Source organism: Macaca mulatta, chromosome 1, assembly GCF_049350105.2.
Source record: "Macaca mulatta isolate MMU2019108-1 chromosome 1, T2T-MMU8v2.0, whole genome shotgun sequence".
NCBI classification, from domain to species: domain Eukaryota; kingdom Metazoa; phylum Chordata; class Mammalia; order Primates; family Cercopithecidae; genus Macaca; species Macaca mulatta.
This window is the reverse complement of record NC_133406.1, coordinates 15,926,636-15,943,731: the sequence shown is the minus strand read 5'-3', so window position 1 is coordinate 15,943,731 and position 17,096 is coordinate 15,926,636. Positions and strand designations below refer to the sequence as shown.

General features: G+C 39.3%; 1 protein-coding gene and 1 pseudogene across 2 annotated transcripts in view; both read right to left on the bottom strand.

Annotated features, from left to right (window-relative positions):
* Nucleotides 1-17,096, bottom strand: part of PCNX2 (pecanex 2) — a 309,389-nt gene that overhangs the window by 128,359 nt on the left and 163,934 nt on the right. The window lies entirely within an intron of this gene.
* Nucleotides 11,790-12,119, bottom strand: LOC106995044 (putative ribosomal protein eL39-like 5; annotated as a pseudogene).

Below are 17,096 nucleotides of genomic sequence, written 5' to 3'. Positions count from 1 at the left end.
CAGACTGGTAATGCTACCTACCTCAGAAATTTATTGTGAAGATTGAATGAGATCATCCATGTACATATTTAGCTTAAGAACAAGAACCCTATAAGTACATTCAGGTTGTTTTACTGGTGGCACTTATGAGATTGTTTCAAAATTATTTATTTTTCATTTTTTAATTTTTTGAGACAGAATCTTGCCCTGTTGTCCAGGCTGGAGTGAAGTGGCATAATCATGGTTCACTGCAGCCTCAACCTCCCAGGCTCAAGCGATCATCCCACCTCAGCCTCCCAAGTAGCTCTCCAAGAAGCACCACCACACTTAGCTAATTTTTGAATTTTTTGTAGAGATGGGGTCTCCTTATGTTGTCCAGGCTAGTCTCGAATGGCTGAGCTCAAGCGATCCGCCCACCTCGGCCTCCCAAAGTGCTGAGGTCACAGGCATGAGCCACCACACCCAACCCCAAATTATTTTTTATATGTCTATCTCTCCGGCATCCCCCATTAGAATGCACTGTCATTGGCAGCAGACACTGGTATTATTTACAGTTTTACTTTTATCTTCTAGAAGATTTGTAGGCTCATAGTAGGTATTTCAGTAAATGCTTTTCAGAAAGTGAAACAAGTGACTGAAGGCCTCAGGTGTTGTCCCAGTTCATCAAGCTAACAGGCTATAGGAGCTTGGGTTCAATGGAATTTTTCCTATTGCTTCATGATTCTCATTTACGTGTCAGATCTTCATTAATTGCCACTGCTTTTTCAGGTAAGACAGGTATTTATCCTCTCTTCCTTCCTGGATGTTTCAAATTTGTATAGTAACTATCTCAGTCTCATTCATAGCCTTTCTTCACCTAAGGTAGAAACACCATGGTTTGGACCACTCAAAGTACTTCCAAAACTGCTAGTTCAAGGAAAGAAAGAATGGGAAAATCTGTGACCTTGAAGATCTTGTCCTAAATATAAGCACCTGGTACAGAATTGAAATCTGCAGGTTCTAAATGTACATCCTATAAAACAATACGCCTACAGCCAGCACAGGAAGGCAAATGCCAGTGGTCAGCCTTGCAAGGAAAAGGCTTCCTTGGCTCTTCACCAGATTGAGTTCTCTATTCTGGAAGCATTTGAAGAAGGGCCTTTCAGAGGGCACTCCCAGGTGCTGAATGAGGAAGGTTTTCAAAATTCTTTCAGCAAGTGAGTCTAGAGTTGTCACCTGTCTTGAATTCCCTGAAGCCACTCAAGCAGCCTTTGTGCCTTAAGCACACCTTACTTCCCTGCTCCTTAGAAGATTCACCAGCTCTGGCTCTTCAGTTCTCTCTATTAATGAAGGCACATCACTGCCCGGAGGGACTGCAGCATTTAACCAGTGAGCAGGCTCCTTCAGCAGAGAATGATGCAAACTTTTTAAAAAGATGGGCGTTCGTAAATACTTCTTTGATGTATTAGCAGGCATAAATGTGCCTGTGTACATCTTTGAACAATATAACTAACTTCACATATTTATTATAGTATACTTTGGCATGAGAATTAAGCAAAAATGAAGAAAAAAATCTTCAGTCTTGCATACTAGGCTTGATGTCCCAAATAGGGAGAAAAAGCTGACTCTTACTTTGAAGTAAGAGGAGTTGCTAGCATGTATTTCAGCCCCTCCCATGAGATGAACGGCAGTAACTTACAGGGGTTGAGTTAAGGGAAATCATCCTCTTTCTGTGTGGGTGTTGTCCTAGGGAGCAGAAGACAAAAAAGTGGATGCGTTAGGCTGTAAATCTTTAACTAAGGGATGTGTAGGGTCTGTACAGGCACTTTCCTGCAATTACACAACACAACACTAAGAATGCAGCCACAGGCTGTGGTCACAATGCAGTGAGCTGGCCAGTTGCGTGACATCAGCTTGTCATCCCCAGGGTAGATTTACAGCTAGAAGCAGATTGTGGTTTATTCTTCTTGGTTTTGCAAGAGGGACTCTGATGACTAGACAGCACAGAGGAACAAACTCACAGTGCAGCCTCCAGCTCTACTGGCCCTGTGCTAACTCCCCACTGTGAACAGGACAGCAGGCAGCAGCTAGACAGCTGAACAAGATTCACAAGAAGCCAAGAAAATCAAAACATACACCTTGAGAAGCCAGAGGAGGAACTCTAAGTAATCCATATGCTTAGTCTAAAAGCCTTTCTTCTCCCCTTACTCCCTTCCCCCATCACTGTGAGTCAGCATGTCTCTAGAATAATAAAACGCCACCCAACCACTGCATCCAAGCTAAGAGTTTATTTCTCAAAAAAGAGTTTTCCATCTCGGAAGCTCTCAAATGAATTCAATCAATATGTGCTGAGGAATTATTATGAACCTGCCTCTTGTTAGATGTTGCATAAGGTAAGAAAAAAAGAAATACACCAGTGGTCTCATCGCTGAGGCATTTCCGGTCTTCCTGGGAACACACATGCACTAGAGGTGCGTTCTTTGTTTTCAGGCATAGTGCAAAGTTTGTGAAATTCTTTCCCTGAACCATCCTGGGTGGCAGCTGACAGTGAAAATGTATCCCTGCAAGCCCAGAAAATGTGTTTTGCCTATGCAGTGGTTGCATGGAACTTCTGGCAAACCAGTCTTTACTCCTGAGCCTGTGCAGACTCGAATAGCACTGAATTCAAGTCAGCTGCTGTAAGTGACTTAGGATATGTTAGTGAACAGTCACTGTAAAAGACCAATATTCAACATTCCAGAGTTTTATTTCATATCTACTCTGTGCCTGACTGTGTTCTGCAAATTGGGGTTCTATCAGTAACCAAAAGAGACAAAGATCTTTTGTTCATGGAACTTAACATCATAGTGGGAGAGACTATAATGTCATAACAATTATAAAGTATGTTGTAAGATGAAGATGGCCATGACAAAAAGGTAAAAAGTAATGTAAGTACATAAAAGGGTGAAAGGATTGGAAAGCTGGGGTGGACGGTGAAGTAGGGTAAAATTACAATATGAAACTGAGTGGGCAAGGCAAACCTGACTGAAAAGGTGAGATCTGAGCAAAGGCTGGAGAGAGGATCGAGTCCAGTGGATATCAAAGGAGGAGCATTTAAAGACAAAGGAAACAGAGCATGGAGTCTCCAGTGGCAGCACGTCTGGCACAGTGGAGGAACTGCCAGTCTACCTGGGTTGGGCATGAGGAAGAACAGAAGAGGAGGTCAGAGTAGGAACAGAGACCAGTTGGTGCTGGGCCAGCGTCACAGGTTAGACTTTTACTCTGTATGAAGTCATGAGTCATTACAGGGTTTTGGACAGAGAAGGTACAAAATCTGGCTTGTGATTTGAAAGAAAGACTTGAGAGACGTTTGGTTTCTGCTGTGGCATGTAAAGAGCTTGGAAGTTATTTTTACAAGAAGAAGCAGCTGGATAAACAGAAAACTGATGGCGCGTCTCGACCCATCGGATCACTGATATTGCAGCAGTCACTGCCACTCTGGACTATGGAGCGACAGGCGCATCCAGAAAGTCACAACGGAGATTAGCTTCTGTGGGGCAAAAGCTGCTGTGGCCATAAACTCCTAGGAACATTTAAACGATAATTTTCATGAAGTGCTACAGGCTGAGGGTGGCCGAGCATGAGATTAAGAAACTCACGGGCACTATGGTCTTAGGGAAGGGCCTATACTTTCAGGGGCTTTACTTCCAGAAACCCCACTAGGTTCTCATGGTGAAGATCAAGAAACATCCCCTCACAGCTCTAGTAGGAGGTGGGAAAGATTAAACAACGCAAAACACACAAGCTTATCCTCCAAAGCACAGCACTGTGCAGGAGCCGATCCCACATGGGAGAAAGAACTTCCTTCCACACCAGTTTACTCCAGTTTATCTCACTGGAAAGAGGAAGGGAGGAAGAAACATAGTCATTGGGGGTCAGGGCTTCAAGGAAATACATTGAGACTACTACAACCAGGGAAAGAAGTAGAGGGCATTTAAAAAAAAAAGTTTACCACTTTGGAAACATTTGTGAAGGTCATAGCCTGGAGACACAGGTCTAATTAAAAATAGATTTAATTGGAAGATAATAGAATGCTCCCCCTACTCCACACCTTACCGGCACACCAACAGGAACTCAATATAATAACACTAGATCACAGATAACAGAGCTACAAGACATAAACCGTTGCTGAGGAGAAGCTTTAAGGGAAACCAAAAGTCAAGATGAGACAAAAACAAGGACACTAGAAAAATCGGAAGCCTCTGAGACCCACAGCTAAAGCAACACTAAACATGGCCTAACTCTTAGAGTAACATAAATTCTCACACCAAATGCTTTCTTACCTCAGTTTCTGTTACCTGATACCACAGGTTCAACGTTCAACAAAAGATTAAGGGCATAGCAAAAGGCAAGAAAAAACATAGTTTAAAGAATTAAAGAGCCAGCAAGCCTCAGAACCAGAGTCAAATATAATATAGATGTTGGAATTATCATACAGGAGATATACCATAACTATGATTAGTATCTTGAGAGTTCTTGTGGAAAATGTAGTTCAAATAATCCATGGAAACAAGAAAGAAGATAAAGAAAAAACAAAGTGAAAACAGCAACAACAAAAAAGGCAAACATAAACACTACCACATCAATAAATATATTAAATGAAATGGTCTAAGTATACTAAAGACAAATATTGGCAGAATGGAATAACAACCATAACTCAATTATATGCTGCCTATGTAATGATATGAACAGTTTGAAAGTAAAAGGATGAGAAAATATGTATTATGTGAATATCAACCAAAAACAGGAGCAGTGACATCATTAGCAAATAAACCTCCGAGAAAGCAAAGAAATGACCAGAAAAGACATTATGTAATGATAAAAGGATCAATCCCCCAAGACCTACCAATCCTAAATGTGTATATAGCAAACAACAGAAATGCAAAATATGTGAAGCAGAAACTGACAGAACTGAAAGAAAAAACAGACAAATCACAATTATGATTGGAAACTTTAACACATCACTCTCAACAATTGATAGAATAATTAGAAGAAAATAACAATACAGCAGAACTCAACAACATTATAATGCAACAGGATATGATCAACTTTTATTGAACACTCCACCCAAGAACAGGAGAACGCACAGTCTTTTTAAGTGTTCATGGACAGATACAAAGATAGACCATATACTAGGCTACACACACACAAACACATAGACACCAAAATAAACAAAAAAACTCAACAAAATGAAATGAAATCATACAGTTACTCAGACCATAAAGAAATCAACCTAGAAATGAATATATAAAGATAACACATATCCAAACCCTCGGATAATGACACACTTCTAAATAATTCATGGATCAAAGAAGCCTTAAGGGAAACAATAAAAATACATTGAATTGAATGAAAATGAATGTATAACACTTCAAAATTTGTGGAGCACAGCTAAAGCAGTGCACAGAAGGAAATTTATAGCACTAAATGCATACATTAGAAAAGAAGAAAAGTCTCAAATTGATAACAATATCCCGCCTCAAGAGCCTCCCCAAAAAAGAAGGGCAAAATAAATCCCAAGCAAGAGAAGAAAACAATAAAGATAAAGGCAGAAATCTATGAAATTACAAATAAGACAAAAATAAAATCAATGAAACAAAGAGTTAGCTCTTTGAAAAGATCAATAAAATTAAGAAATCCCTAGAAAGACTGACAAAGAAAAACACCAATTAATAATATCAGGAGTGAAATAGAAGGTATCGCTAAGGAATATGCAGATGTAGAAAGGGCAATAAGGGGATACTATGAACAACAACACATAGTACAACAGAACAATAGTAAATTTGTCAATTTAGAAGAAACAGATCATTTCCAAAACACGGCTATCAGAAAACCCAATATGGAATAGGTAATTTGAATATCCCTACAACTATTATGGAAATTTAACTTATAAATTTAAAAACTCCTTCAAAATATTCTCCAGACCAGATGGCTTAATTGGAGAATTCTAACAAATGTTTAAAGAATTAATGCTAATTCCACAAAATCTCTCCAGAAAATAGGAGAGGAAGGGATACTACAATTCATTTTATGAAGTCAGTATTACCCTGATACCAAAACCAGACAAAGACAATACACACAAAAGACCACAACCCCCGGTCAGGAGCGATGGCTCACGCCTGTAATCCCAGCACTTTGGGAGGCTGAGGCGGGCAGATCATGAGGTCAGGAGATCCAGACCATCCTGGCTAACACGGTGAAACTCCGTCTGCACTAACAATACAAAAAATTAGCCGTACTCAGGAGACTGAGGCAGGAGAATGGCATGAACCCGGGAGGCGGAGCTTGCAGTGAGCCAAGATGGTGCCACTGGACTCCTGCCTGGGCGACAGAGCGAGACACCGTCCAAAAAAAAAAAAAAAGACCACAACCCCATACACAAAAATATAGGTCAATATCTCTCCTGATATAGACCAAAATTTTTAACAAGATATTAACAAATAGCATTCATAAACATTTAAGAAGAATTATGGACCATAACCAAATGGGTTTTGTTTCAGGGATGCAAGGTTGGTTTAATTTTCAAAAATCAATCAATGTAATCCACGCTATTAACAGGATAAAGAATAAAAATCACAGAGTTACATCATCCAATATAGGAAAAGCATTTGACAAAATGGAACTTTCGTTTATGTAAAACTGCTTAGAAAAATCGGAATAGAAGGGGAGCTTTCTCGACTGGATAAAGATCTACAAAAAACTACAACTTACTCATACTTAATAGTGAAAGTTGTATGCCTTCTTTCTAATGTCCGGAAGAAGGTAGGGATCTACTCTCACCACTCTTATTTGACATAGTGCTGGAGGTGTTAGCTAGTGCAATAAGACTGGAAAAGGAAGTAAAATGTAAACAGATCAGAAAGGAAGAAATAAAATGATCCTTACCTACAGACGGCATGGTTACCTACAGAGAAAATCCCAAGGCACATACAAAAACAAAAAACAAACAAACAAACAAACAAACAAACAAAAAACCCTCCCCAAACTAGTAAGTAAATTCAGGCTTACAAAAATCTATTGTATCTCTATATGCCAGCAATGAAAGCATACATTCTGAAATTGAACATACAATTCAATTCATAGCCACTCAAAAAAAGGATTATGTAAGTTGTAAATCTAACAAAACTTGTGCAGAATTTATAAGCTAAAAGTTAAAAAACTCTAATGAAAGAAATCAAAAGATAAATAAATGGCTACTGTAGTTACAGATTGGAAGACTCAACATAGAAAAGATGTCAATTCTCTCTAAACTGATATAGAAGTTTAAAGCAATTCCTATTGAAATCTCAGCAAGTATGTTTTTTTATAGATGCAGTAAAAATTAACCTAAAATTTACAGGAAAGGCAAAGGTAACTAGAACAGCAAAAACAATGTTGGGAAAAAATAAAGTGGGAAGAATCCATCTACCCAATTTCAACTCTTTCAGTACAACTAAAGTAATCAAGACTTCTTGGTATTGGTGGAGGAATAAATGGATGGGTCAATAGAATAAAATATAGCACTCAGAAATATACTCACACAAACATGAGCAACTGATTTTAACCAAGGTGCAAAAGCAATTAGAGGAAGGAAAGACAGTCATTTCAACAAATGATGCTGGAATAATTAGATATAAATAGGCAAAAAAGTTAAAAGCAAACAACCCTTTACCTAAGTATCATAACTTATATTAGCTCAATAACGATCACAGACTTAAGTATAAAATGAAAAGTATAAAACTTTTAGGAAAAAAAGGCCGGGCGCGGTGGCTCACACCTGTAATCTCAACACTTTGGGAGGGCAAGGCGGGCGGATCACAAAGTCAGGAGATCAAGACCATCCTGGCTAACATGGTGAAATCCCGTCTCTACTAAAAATTTAAAAAAAAAAAAATTAGCCTGGCGTGGTGGCAGGCACCTGTAGTCCCAGCTACTCGGGAGGCTGAGGCAGGAGAATGGCGTGAACCCAGGAGGCAGAGCTTGCAGTGAGCAGAGATCCTGCCACTGCACTCCAGCCTGGGTGACAGAGTGAGACTCTTGTCTCAAAAAACAAAAAACAAAAAACAAAAAAAATGGTTTAGGAAAAAAAATAAAAATAAAAACAGGAGAAAATCTTGGGGTCTAGAACCAGGCAAAGAGATTTTTGTACTTCACACAAAATTATGATGAATAAAAGAAATTATTGATAAATTAGACTTCACTGAAATTAAAACTTTTTGTGCTGTGAAAGACCCTATTAAGAGAAGGAAAAGACAAGCTACAGAGTGGGAGAAAATATTTGCAGATGACATATCTAACAAGGGAATCAAATCTAGAGTATATAGGGCTGGGCACAATGGCTCATGCCTGTAATCCCAGGACTTTGGGAGGCTGAGGCAGGCAGATCACCTGAGGTCAGGAGTTTGAGACGAGCCTGGCCAACATAGTAAAACCCTGTCTCTACTAAAACTACAAAAATTAGCCAGGCATGGTGGCATGCGCCTGTAGTCCCAGCTACTCAGGAGGCTGAGGCAGGAGAATCTCTTGAACCCAGGAGGCAGAGGTTGCAGTGAGCCGAGATCATGCCACTACACTCCAGCCTGGGAGACAGAGTGAGACTCCATTTCAAAAAAAAAAAAAAGAAAGAAAGAAAGAAAGAAAGAAAAAGAAAAAAGAAAAAAAAATAGAGTATATAAAGAATTCTCAAGATTAAACAGTAAAAACCCAAACAATCCAATCTAGATCATACAAAAACTCTATGAAGTCAGTTTACAGAAGAATATATACAAATGGAGAATAAGCACCTAAACAATATTCCACATCACTAACCTTTATGAAAATGTAAATTAAAACCACAATGAGATATAATTATACATCCATCAGAGTGGTTAAAATAAAATAGTGAGAATATAAAATGCTGACAAGGATGCAGAGAAAATGAATCACTCATGCATTCCTGGTGGAAATATAAAATGGTATAGCCACTCTGGCATTTTCCTTAAAAATTTAGCATGGAACTACCTACGACAATGAAAAGTAATGAATTACTGATTTCCACAACAACCTGGATGAATAATATTGTGTGAAAAAATCTTAGAAAAGTGAGTGAAAAAGACAATCCCCAAAAGTTATATATTGTATGATTCCACTTACGTAACAGTCTTGAAACATCAAAAGTATAGTTACAAACATGACAGATATTAATTTAACTATATCAACAACCAATTTAAATGTGAATGGTCTAAATACACACATTAAGAAACAAAGTGTTAGAGTAGATTTAAAAACAACAACAACAACAACAACAAAATTTTTTTTTAAAAAGAGCCAACTACCAACTATAAGTTTGGTACAAAGAAACTAAACAAAAGGATTCAGAACAAAGTGTCTGGGAACTAATAAGTCAGCATAGAAAGGCTGCCCTATACGAAGTCAATAAACAGAAGTCAATAAACAAAAGTCAACTGCTTTCTCATATGCTAGCAAGGAACAACTGGAGTTTAAAATTAAAAAAAAAATACACCCTCCACAATAGCACCAAATAAGACAAAATATGTGTGTGTAAATATAATAAAATACATGCAGTATCTATATATATATAGATATATATATTATATTATATTTCTATAAACCTATAGAAATCTGAAGAAAGAAACCAAAGACTATCTAAATAAATGGAATAATATTTCATGTTCACAGACTGGAAGATTGAATATTGTTAAAACGTTGATTCTTTACAACTTGATCTACAGATCCAGCATAAACCCATTCAAAATCCTAACAAGATATTTTGCAGATCTAGAGAACTGATTCTAAAATTTGTATGAAAGGCAAAATAACAATAAACAAACATAGAATAGCCAACACAATATTGAAGAAGAAAAACAAAGTTGAAAAAATCACACTATTTCAAAGCTCACTATAAAATGATAGTTATCAAGACAACATGGTACTAGCAAAATAGAAACACATATTAATTGAGCAAAACAACTCAAGAAATAGACCCATTCAAATACGGTCAAGTAATTGTTGTTAAAGGCATAAAAGAAAGGCAATTCTATGGAGCAGAAGGTTCTAGAACCAATCCCCCACAGATACCAACGGGTGACTGTACATGCGTATTGGAATTGAACAGTTAACAAAATAAATGACAAATGGTAGAAGCTAAGTTTCTCACTATTGGAATGGAAAGTTACAGTAAACAAGGGGAAAAGGCTAGAATGATCCATGTAGTAATGGATTAGATTTGAAAACATCAATTTGAACTCATGTTTAGTTTAATGCCGATACAGGTGATTACAGACATACAGACATATTTCTAGACATGTGTATATACGGATGATATACACACATGTATTTCCTTGCTCTTTCAGCTGAGAATGCCTAGATGCAATGACACCCCAGTATCAATAAGTACATCTAGTACCCAGATCAATACTGTTCTCCAATAAAATAGAACAGGGCTTCCTAGAGAAATGGCTTATTCTAGGACTGGGACGGGAAGTATGTGAGGATGAACCTAGATCATCCTGTAGTGACAGAAAGTTAGAAAGTACACAAAATACACACACACACACAGAGCGGGGGGGGGGGGGTGGAGAGAGAAGTGGGATTATACCACAGAAGCTGCCAACTGAAGAGCTCCAAGTAGCCAAAGTTTAAAAAATTTGGGAGACAAGATAAATATTAGATTATAACCCAAGTATAAAATAAATATCTGAGCCCATACTGATACGAATGAATGAATTTGTCTCTTTAGACAAATCTCCCGTGCAGAAGAATTCAAATAATTTAGGTACTTTCCCCCAAAGGAAGTGAAATATAACTTCCCATTCCTTCAATGTGGGCTGTGCATAGTGGCTTTCTTCCAAAGAATATAGGATGGAAAAGAGGACAAAAGGGTAAATTGCAGTGGAAAAAGTTTATGAACAATACTTAAGCCAGTTAATCATGCTTAACATTAATGGCAATATGATGATTCATGTTAATATTATAAATCTTTTTTTGTTTTGTTTTGTTTTTTTTGAGACGTAGTTTCGCTTTTGTTGCCCACGCTGGAGTACAATGGCACCATCTTGGCTCACTGCAACCTCTGCCTCCTGGGTTCAGGTGATTCTCCTGCCTCTGCTTCCCAAGTAGCTGGGATTACAGGAGGCCGCCACCATGCCTGGCTAATTTTTTGTATTTAGTAGAGACGGGTTTCACCATGTTGGTCAGACCGGTCTCGAACTCCTGACCTCAGGTGATCCACCCACCTCAGCCTCCCAAAGTGCTGGGATTACAGGCATGCACTACTGTGCCTGGCCATAAATCTTTGATATAATGTGATGAGAATGATACTTGACCTACATGGTTTTCCTCCCAAAAACACATAACCCTAATAAAAATACAAGGAAAGGATCAGACAAATAGTCGAGGGATAGTCTGTAAAATACCTGATCAGTACTCCTCAAAACTGTCAAGTCATCACAAACATGGAAAACATGAGAAACTATCACAGCCAAGAGGAGCCTAAGGAAGCAGGATAACTCAATGTATTCTGAATGGGACCCTCCAACATGGAAAGGACATTAGACAAAACTCAGGATGTCCGAATAAAGTATGAACTTTAATAGTAACACACTATTTGGGCTCATTAATTATGACAAATGTACCATACAAATGTAAGATATCAGAAACAGGGAAATAGGGTGTGGGGTATATGGGAATTCTCCATACTATCTTCATGTCTTTTCTGTAAATCTAGAATTATTCCTCTCTCTCTCTATATATATTTTTTTTAAATGAAAGGCCTCACATATTTATTACTGAACCCAGTCAACCAACGCATTCACAATAGATTCAGAGAGGAAAACACGTCGAACTCTCCAGAGAGTGGTGACATTTTCAGTTTGATATGGTAATGTGATCGTGACCTTCAGACAGCACAAATATGTGTGCCATCTCATGTGCAATTCCTTATAGACCCAGCTTGGTTCTTCTCCAATGTCTCCTTTGGAGTTGTACCTGATTTTATCTCCAGTTTTCATCTGAATCCACTGGGGAATGGGACGATTTTGCTTTTGTTTCTGGGCCAGGAATTGCTTAATCTTGAAAGTCTTGAGAGAAGACATGGCGAGAAGCGGAGGCAAGAACACACCACGATGGCGGAGAAAGGAAAAGAGGGGCCAAAATATATTAAAAAAAAAAAAAAAAATCTGACCGGGCACGGTGGCTCACGCCTGTAATCCCAACACTTTTGGAGGCCGAGGTGGGCGGATCATGAGGTCAGGAGTTCAAGACGAGCCCAGCCACCATGGTGAAACCCCCATCTCTACTAACAAAATACAAAAATTAGCTGGGCGTGGTGGTGGGTGCCTGTAATCCCAACTACTCGGGAGGCTGAGGCAGGAGAATCACTTGAACCCGGGAGGCAGAGGTTGCAGTGAGCCGAGATGGTGCCATTGCACTCCAGCCTGGGTGACACGAGCAAGACTCTGTCTCAAAAAAAAAAAAAAAAAATCTTCTTGTAATATGAATGCAAATGAAAGACAGTTGTGTCTATCACAACTAAGTAGAATGCTTAATGATTCGATGAAGGCAAATCTCTAAAGACAATGCTGTGGACCTAGATATGAATGAGAAGAGATTTGGGAAGAAAGAAAATGTGGACTACTTTCAGACTGTTTGACAAAAACCTTTAACATCTCAATCCAAGTAGAATAAAAAGCAGAAATGGAAATTGAACACCCTAGAAAATGTATCATGGGCATAGTTCTCTGAAAAAGACCATATAGTCATTTTGTAGATTCCCACTCAAAGGGAAGTCCTCGCCCTCCATCAGAATACTGGTAATGAAAGTTAATGTGTAAGTTTTTAGGTTATTATAATAAAGACAAGTACAGAGGTATCATTTATTATTTCTTGCTTAACTTTTTTCAATTAACCAACCAACCACCTGCCAGGTTTAGTTGAATATAAAGTTTCCACTGTACTGGTCCTTCTTCTCCTCATTCTCATTCTCGTTTTCTCTCTCATTATTTCTTTGTTATCTATACTTTCAAATGACAACCAAGTGGCTGGTATGTAATCCAGACAAATTTTCCATAGAAAGCTGTAGACAATTTAAGTTTTATCAGAGCAAATGTACTTTCTTAAGGATAGGATGCCGTAGGGTATGAAGAACACTAGGCCTTATGGATTGAAGTTATTATGAGGGTTAGTCTTATCCAACAGAGAACAAACTGTGAAATGACCTTACTGAAAATTCCAGGATTATGAAAAAGATCAATAAATCTGACAAGTCCATTCTTCAGCACAGTGAGGGAAAGCGAGCTAAAAATAAACTGAAAACGGAGCATGAATCAAAACTATCTCACCAAAAACATAATGTAGGGATGCTATGACCACCATCTTATTTCAGGATAATGAGAATTAGTCCACATACTGACCCTGTGAAGGAGATGGGTGCAGATGTTATCATCCAGAAACTTGGAGGAAGCAGAGGGAAACACACTAAGATTAATGGCACCAGAGGAAATAACATTTGTTGTTCACGGTTTTCCTGGCTAGGAATGCCTAAGGACTCAGTTCTGGTACTAAAAGTGTCAATGCTTGCATTTTAAATGTAGAGATGGCGTCATTACGTCATTAAGTGCACATTGCAGACTAGTCTTTGCATCACACATATTTAGCATGCTTATTCCTGCAAGGGCAATGGACTAAATCCTTCACAGGTAACAAAAACATCATGTTTAACACCATTCACCTCTTCTGGACCAATAAAGAATCAACAGCCCTAAAGTGGTTGTGACTATCGAGTTTTCCGTGAAAGACAGCCTCACTGAACAACATATAACAAAGTTCCCAAACACCCACATTTAAATACACTGACCTGTGATCAATGAACATACTTGGTCATTTACAAATAGGTATTGAGACCTCACCCTACTAAGGGCACTAAAGAAAGCACAGAGGATACAAAGAAGGAAGAACGGAGTACCTGACCTTGAAGAACTCACTCTAACGGTGTCAGGACTACTGTGCTGTCAACCTTACCAGTGGCTTCTCTGTTGCTAAATCTAGTAGTGGCATTTCAGTGTTGAGCTTTGATTTCTGAAGGCTCTGGCATTGCTGAACTATTCCTTCTTTCTTAAAACTGTTTTCTTTCTCGCTTTCTATTATACTGTACTTAATTTTGTTTCATGGGTCATTTCTCAATCTTTTGTTACATCCTTTTTTCTCTACCTGTTTCTTAAATGCTGGTCATCCCTGTTGGTAGCAATATGTGTTTTGGAACGATTCTCTACTGAGACCCTTTCAAGAGCATCATCTTGACCCAGCAAGTCCAATCCCAGCGGTCTGTGCTTCTAAAACACTCACAGGCACCAGTATGTTAAACATGACCTTCTGTGTAGTCCAATGCAGTGGCCACCTGCCACTTCCATCTGCTCCCCTTGACTTCCAGTCCCTGTGGTTTGGTTGAAATTCCAGGGGTGGGCAGGCAGTCCAGGACTCATCAGCTAGGGAACCCATATCCTTCCTGCCATTGTACCTAGTTCAAGAATGAACATGTGACACAAAATGTCGATGAGACTTCTCCCCTACTCCAAGACTTTGGCTGAAACTATCAAGAAAGATACTCTTTCTTTTGGGTGAAGATTATTAGTCATAAGAATGCTATAAATGTAGAACTGCTAGTGACCATAATTACCACCACGCAGAGACAGCAAGTCTAACTATAAAGTCAACAGATGGGAGAGAAGGAGAAATAAAAACAGAACTTCAATGCCATCATTAATGCCTTTGGGTCATTCAATAAGTTATGTAAACTGTTAAATTCTCTTTTGTCAGCTGGGCACGGTGGCTCACACCTGTAATCCCAGCACTTTGGGAGGCTGAGATAGGCAGATCACCTGCGGTCAGGAGTTCAAGACCAGCCTGGCCAACACGGTGAAACCCTGTCTGTACTAAAAATACAAAAATTAGCCAGGTGTGGTGGCAGGCGCCTGTAATCCCAGCTACCCAGGAGGCTGAGACAGGAGAATCGCTGGAAGTTGGAAGGCAGAGGTTGTAGTGAGCCGAGATCATGCCACTGCACTCTAGCTTGGGTGACAGAGCAAGACTCCGTCTTAAAAAAAAATCCTTTTCCCAAAAATGTCTTTCTCTTTTTATTATTCCCTAATCTAGTTAATGACACCCCCTTTCATCTAGTCACTGAAGTATGCTGAGAGCTCTCCCAGAGGCGGCTTTCACCCGCAGTACACTCTCTCCCGAATCTATCTGGTCACTAAACATAATCAACTCTCTCTCAAATGCTTCCTGAATTTGTTCCCTCCTTCCCCTCACTTCTGCCACCTCGGTTCAAGTCCTCATGAGTTGCTTGGATGACTGCAATAATCTCCTGTTCAGTTCCAAGACTCCGTGCCTTCTCATCATTTATTCAATTCCACAAAGGGATAGTTCCAAAATGCAATTCTGATCTGTTTTTCCTCTGCTTAACAGCCATCAGCCGAAGTAGGAATGAAGTCCACACTCTGTAGCATGGCATGCTGGGTCCTTCGAGATCCATCTCACAGACACCTCTGGGTTCATCTCTTACTTTCCCAACCATCCACTCCCCTTTCCAGGTTTTCACACTTCCCAAATATCTCGTGGTTTCTGGAATGTGCCAACTCCTCTCTTGCTTCTGTGCCTTTACACATGCAACTTCCTCTGCGTAACTCACTCCTCCCTGCCTTCTTTGCCTGACTTACTGATTCTTCCTCAAAGCTTAAGGTGAGCATCGTTTTTGGTTCTCTCAGGTTAGAGTGGGCACTAGCGCTCATGAAACTCTACCGCTATCACCTCCCTTATCATCCTTTCTTGTAATTATCTCTTTACTTGTCTGCCTCTTTTTTCAAACTCTCCAAGCAGGGAAGGCAGTATCACAAAATACAGACTCAAAGCCAGACTGCCTGGCTTTGAATCCTGCCCTACTATTATATAGCTAGGAGACTTTCTGGCAATTCACTTAATTTCTGTGCCTCAGTTTTCTCACCTGTCAAATGAGGCGTATCCACCCACAAAGCTGTTGTGAAGATTACATATGTTATTATGCACAAAGTGTTCAGAACAGTTCCTGGCCCACAGAAAATACCAAACAAAGATTTGGCATCATTTGTATTACTAATAATCTTTGTATAATACCTAGTGCAGTGCCTGACAGGCACCCAGTAAGTGCTCAATGAATGAACAATTGCTTTTTTGAACTAAGTATTTTGAACAAGTACTTCTGTATAAGTATGTACTTTTTTAAAAAGTGGCTCAATTTTAATCCAAGACTTTCTACCTGTACTCACAAAATAAGGAAAATGCCATTTAGAAACTTCAATTTCAAATAACTTGAACCCCCAGTGGGGCTGTCCATGAGAAAGCCACACATCACGGTTCTGGTGTGATCATTCATACAGCTTTATCATAAATACAACCTCATGCATTCATTTTGATCTCCTAAGTGGCAACAGTGTTATGTCCCATGTTGAACTAATGGCCTGTAGAATTTCATGTTTAATGTATTCTGGAAATGCTGGCAGAATGATCCTATGGCAGGATTTTCTCAAGTTCTGCTTCTACATCCTGTAACAACCCAAAGTTACCACGATTTTAAAAACAATGTTTTTGTTTGTTTGTTTGTTTGTTTGTGTTTGAGATGGAGTTGTGCTCTGTCGCCCAGGCTGTAGTGCAATGGGACTATCTCGGCTCATTGCAACCTCCTCCTCTGGGGTGCAAGTGATTCTCCTGCCTTAGCCTCCCAAGTAGCTGGATTACAGGCATGTGGCACCACGCCCAACTAATTTTTGGATTTTCAGTAGAGACAGGGTTTCACCATGTTGACCAGGCTGGTCTCAAACTCCTGACCTCAGGTAATCCACCCACCTCGGCCTCCCAAAGTGCTGGGATTACAGGCATGAGCCACTGTGCCCAGCCAACAATGGTTTTTAAGAACTTTTTCAGGGCCAGTGGGAGGTCATGAAAGAGTACTGTCATCTTTGCTCCTGTAACAATCAATATTCCTTGCAACCCAATATCCTCATCTGCACGTTTTACTGTACCCTAAAGACCAAGACAACCAGAAATGTCACCAATGAATAACAAAAGTTCTTAAAAGAAAGGAATGACTG